The following is a 6,086-nucleotide window of genomic DNA, read 5'->3' as shown; positions in this document are numbered from 1 at the left end:
CTTTGAATGGAAGGTCACCATCTCTTTTTGCCTTACAAATTTCTTCATCCCAGCACATTTTTTAAAATGCTCCCTAGAAAATTCAAGCCATTTTTTCTGATGAATCTCAATACTAGTGTTTTTGATGGACACACAGCTGTTTAATCCCAGTCCTGTGACTGTGTGTGTATCCTTGATTTTTTTTACTCAACTTCATCAAATGTTTGTTCTTCATGCATAATTTTTCCACAACCACACTTTCACAAAGTTGTTCACAACAATCTTCTATCCTTGAGTTCTTAACCCAGTTCCAGTAACTTCAAAAATGCTTAGTTTTTTTTTTTTGCTTGATGCAGCCCAATAATTTGACCCTTCTGAAATGGTATTTATGGTTTCAAATGCACCCTTTTGTGATGTACAAGATAATAGATATGGGAGTTATGCCCAGTATTGTTAAGTTTTTAATTAGTTAAATTCTTAATGCTAATAAGTCCATTAATGATTAATCATTAACATCCCTTTTCAGTATAAAACTAATTCAAATAAAATACATTTTTTTGCATTTATAACTCCCAAAAATAAGTTTTCATAGTGTAAGCACCAGTACTTCATGATGAAATTCCTTGTCTGGTGACCTGCAGCAAAAATATGCATCAAAGACTAATTTGATTTTGGAGATCAATCAGTGACTGGGTGTTTTTTCTACCCATTCTAAATGGTTGAGGACCTTGCTACGAAAGGTCAAATAAGTATGTTTGACAGCTTACACTAACATTTAAGGATTATTAGTTGTTGGTTGGTGACTCCATAGTATGGGACTCATGGACACTCACAAGAACTTCTGCAGATACCCATTCATTTGACCTGTGTGAACTGGGATGCTGATGTTTATAGTTTGGAAGTTCTGCGGTTTTAGTCAGCTGGCAGTCATAAACTTAACTTTGTTTGTAACAAAGATGACACAAAGCCCAGAAAACAAAAAGCCAAAAACACAAAACTTAGAAACTTGCATGAACTGATCGCATTTAATACTTGTCATTTCCATGAATAGTGTCTAACAGTTTTGATTATGACATAAAATCCAAACATTTAAGAGCTAAGTTTACTGAAATATTAAGCCAGGAATTTACTCAGCTCATGGAAGAAATTGTATGGTGGAGCCGCAGTGCCCGCTTGAGGACAAGGTTGATTATTGCATTATCTCCATAAACAAAACACAAATTGTTCTTTTCCTGAATCATGAATGAGCTATGACTTTTGGAAAGCTGAGTTAAATTTCACTTTTCACACCCAGGCCTGATTACTGCCAGACTTATTAAAGCAAGTCATGACGTGTATCTGCCTGGAAAGAGTTACAAAGCCATTTCTAAGGCCAGGCCACCGAACAATGGTGCGAGCTATTATCCACAAATAGAGAAACCTTGGAACAGTGGTGAACCTTCCAAGAAGTGGCCGGTCTTCAAATTTACTCCAAAAGCACAACAACGATTCATCCAGGAGCTCGAAAAGAATCCAGAACAACATCTAAAGAACTGCAGGCCTCAGTTGCCTCAGTTAAGGTCAGAGTTCATGATTCAACAATAAGAAAGAGATGGAAGAGTCCCAAGGCAGAAGATACTGCTGACCAAATAGAATACAAAGGCTTATCTTACATTTGCCAAAAAAATATTTGGATTATCTTTAAGACTTTTGGGCAATTATTCTGTGGACTGATGAGACAAAATCTAACTTTTTAAAAGGTGTACGTCTCATAACGTTTTTCATCAAACTAACACAGAGTTTCATAAAAAGAACATCATACACCAAACATGGTGGTGATCTGTGGCTAAATGAATATGTGCTCTAGAAAATCCTGAAGAAGAATATTTAGCCATCAGTTTCTGACCTCAAGCTTAAGCGCATATTGGTTATACAGCAGGACAAGTATCTGAAACACCCCAGCAAGTCCACCTCTGAACCCCTCTTCCCCCAGTCTTACATCTTTTTCAGATGCTGTGTCATGACCTTCAACAGGTTAAATTCTCCATTGTAGCTGAATTAAAATAATACTGCAAAGAAAAGTGGGCCAGTCATTGCCAGTTGTCGCAGATGCTATATTGTTGATAAATTTGAACAGAAGGTCATCAATTCTTTTATTACATTTCTCGTCCTCTCTGATCAGTTTTTAATGTATTAAAAAAATATTTCTCTCTTACCGACTTTTCAGAGCCATTTTTTGTACTGTCTCGCTTCAAAATATAAGAAAAATAGAAGAAAAAAAATTGCATTAAAAATTATTATTTTTTGAAGCGAGACTGTACAATTCTGGAAAATTACTATTGAAAAATGAGTGTTTTTAAGCTATTTTTATCATAAAATTGGTGTAAGCTGATGATGGTGACAAGCATATTACCTGGAAAATTGTTGCCTAAATTAAAAGATTCAGTGCAAAATTACAGATTTGTTTTCCCCAAATTACGAACAACAGAGGTTGATGTGGCCATAAAACACAGGAAACTATAGTTTATTCAGTTGCTACCTCAATGCTTTGCATGAGAGATGATTTTTGTTAAATGCTTAAAAAGCAGAATCTGTTGTGTCCGTAACTATGTCATATTCATGTTGAAAATAGCTTAAGTTTTGCACTTTAGAATAATACACTTTAATTATTAATATTTTTCAGGTTTAGGTATTTTCACATGAAATCTAAATAAGCCAATTTTCAGCTGAATTACATTAAGATTGTTGAAAGATTTAAATAAATAAAAAAACGTTACAGACACTACATAAGAGGCATGAAAATGTATTTAGCAAATGTTTCTTTTGATCTGATAAAAATATAAATGTGTATGCTTATTTACGAAACGAAAAACAAAGCATGGATTGAGGGCTTAAAAGTGTTACGTACTATGAAAATGGTGTTATATGATCCAATCTAAAAATTTAATTTTTTTGTACTGAGTGAACTTCAAGTGTGCTATTTTGTACTATATGTAATTCTATTTTTACTTCTATTTATTATTTTTCTTTTTATTTCTATTTTTCTTTTTATTATTTTTCTATTGTTCTTTTTAATGCGTTTAAGTAATGCAGCCAACATAATCCTGTTAAAATTCCATTCTTTTTCTGTAAATTATCGATTACAAATATACCTTACTAAACATTCTACTGCGTTGCCACGGGTTACTGACGTCATCCTCGCGCGTTTAAGTCATGGTCGTGGCTAAAAGGGATATATAGCTCCGACCGGAAACTAACAATGAAATTAATTGTTATACCTATTGTATCATTTTTCACGTCTAAAACTAATCCTTTCTGTAATACAAAAAGTTTTATTGTTGTATAGTGAGAGAAAAAATAATGGTGGATTGATGTGCGCATGCCCAATAGAGCTCGAGCTGTATTCCTTCTAGCCTTAACTGTATAAAACCCATAATCAAAATCAAATTACAATTATTTAAAAGAATATAGTACCACAAGCTGTTCATAAATTTTTTTTATGTAATTTTAATATTTTTGGAATACTATTAACTTCGTACTGGTTAAACAAGACCAAAAAAGTTACAGAACTAGTCATTCAAAATTTTTAAACTGACAGTTGTTTTTCTGTAATTTTACTAAAACCGCATAAAAACTAAAAACATTCTTGTTTATACTGGTTTGTTCACCATTTTTTATACTGTTTTATATTGCTCTTTAAAATGTCACTTTAATCAACTAAAATAAGCACACTTGCACTATTCTTATTGCACTGTTCCGTTTTTCCTCATATCAGTCTTCTTTGTTGTAAACTGTCCCTTTTTGCAGAATAGTAACTCAATTATCTTACCTCTGTTGTTCTCCAAGTTTGTGTTATTTAAGTTTTTTTTTATTTTTTTTTAGGTTTATTTAAGTTTTTTCAGTGTTATTTGTAACAAGGGTTGAGAGAAACGTAATTTCGATTCTCTATATGTATGCACTGTACATGTTGCAGAATTGACAATAACGTTGACTTTGACATTGCCTGATAAGGAGAAATATGGTTCATAAAACACCACAATAAAGAGGAGGAGAAGTACAGTTTAGTAACCTTTGAATTGGCACTTATTCAGTAAACAGACACAATTTTAGCCAAGAAAACATTTTATTTAGAATCAGAGCTGCTCCGTTTTAAGAGTGTACTCCGCCCAACCTGTACACTCAATCTGCTCATTCATTCGTTTATGCTGTAGTAGCAGTCCATGGAACAGAATCCTTCAAATCCTTCCCGGTCAGAATAAAATGACAAGGCCTAAAACATTTCACGAGGCCTAAAAACATCTGTAGCGCAAAACGGACACAGATACAAACTAAAATAACGCTAAAATAAAGGTACTTACATATAAATAGGATTACCGCTGATTGGCCAACGCCGAAGCTGCTTTCACCAATAAGAAAGCTTTCGCGCGCCCCATACCTTTCGGCACGCTGATCGGCCAACGCAGAAGCTCCATTCACTAATGAGAAACCTTTCGGCACGCCCCCTACCTTTCGGCACGCCCCCTACCTTTCGGAACGCTGATCGGCCAACGCAAAAGCTTCATTCACCCACCATTTTCTTTCGACATGCCCTCTACCCTTCGGCACGCCCCGAACTTTCGGCACGCCTATTGCTCCAGCCTGCAGTCATCCCTACTTGGAGCATTCCGGTAAACTTTCTATCTCGCACATACACACAGCGTACATATTACAGCATTTTATAAACATAATGAGATCTATTTATGTTAAACACACTGCTGTTGTAAGTGTATATGAGGTGGTTAACTGTGTACAGATTGAAATCCTGTTTTAATAAAGCTCGCTAGCAAAACAAGTGTCTGAATTCCATATCACTCCTGTTTCAGGTCTCAGTGCACTACGTAGGGCAGGAATGAACGGCACATGTAGTGCACTAATGAGGCAATTACACTTTATTTTGTACTCAGCCTTATATTAACAATTTTAACTGTCTGATTGATATCTTTATTTTTTACATTATATTGTGTTGTTATAAGAAGAGGATGAAATGATTTGACCAAATGATTGAATCATTACAAAATTAATTAAATGAAAAAATGCAAACCTAAACTCTAAATTGAATGTTTTGTCATTTACACTAAAAAGTAAATCATAATTTTTTTCTTTGTATTCTTTCTTTCTTTTCTTCTTTTATGTAGAAATGCAGCAAACAATATTTTATTAAATAGGGAAAAATAAATAAAAACAAGTAATAAAAATATTATATTCAATGAAAAAAAATACACTAAATAGTAAGTACTAAATAATAATAATAATAATAATAATAATAATAATAAATATTCCAAATAAAATAAAATTCCAAATTGTTTGCAAATTGTTTGCTTTTGTTTATGTTCTTCCGTGAGCTTTTTTGGCACCAGGTCACCCTCAGTGGTGCATACATTTTTTGCTAGCATCGCAGTTAACATCAACCCTGCACAGTGAGTGGAAAGACAGGAGCCTTGAATGGAAAGTGCTGACATTTTACTATAACCGAAGTGCAAATGATTTTCTCAATGAAAGATAATAAAAACACACAGATAACACTGCATAAAGAGATAAAATAAAGCGCAAAAATTTTAAACCTAACTGCTGATTTCGATACCATAGCATAACTGACCAGTGTGAGAATAAGGTCAGGGCCACATCCTTGCATTATACATGCAGTTTATTTCTCTTGCAGGAATATCATGGCTTTTTGTGTTTACTGTCTTACAACCAAATTAAACCTATGCACCCGTCAAGTGCTGCCTCTATGATGGAATCAGATGACATTAAATATAAGAATGTACCCATGAGAATCTCCAGCGGTCACGCACATTAACACAGCTTAAAAAGAATTGCAGCTGGAAATGTACCAGTGCTCCAGGTGCGGCAAGACTTTTAGCAAGATGGGACTCCTTGAAACGCACCGTTATGTCCGCAACGGAGAGAATATGTATTACCGCTCCGAGTGCGTGAAGAGATTCCTTGAGCGATGACATCTGGAACGACACCAGCGCATTCACACTGGAAAGAAGCCGTATCACTACTCGCAGTGTGGGAAGAGTTTTACTCGAGAGGACACACCTGTGCCTTCACACCAGAGAGAAGCCCTACTGCTGTTCGGAGTG

The sequence above is a fragment of the Clarias gariepinus genome, chromosome 6, assembly GCF_024256425.1.
Source record: "Clarias gariepinus isolate MV-2021 ecotype Netherlands chromosome 6, CGAR_prim_01v2, whole genome shotgun sequence".
Classification (NCBI taxonomy): Eukaryota; Metazoa; Chordata; class Actinopteri; order Siluriformes; family Clariidae; genus Clarias; species Clarias gariepinus.
The sequence above is the reverse complement of the archived record's forward strand: the minus strand, read 5'-3'. Positions refer to the sequence as shown.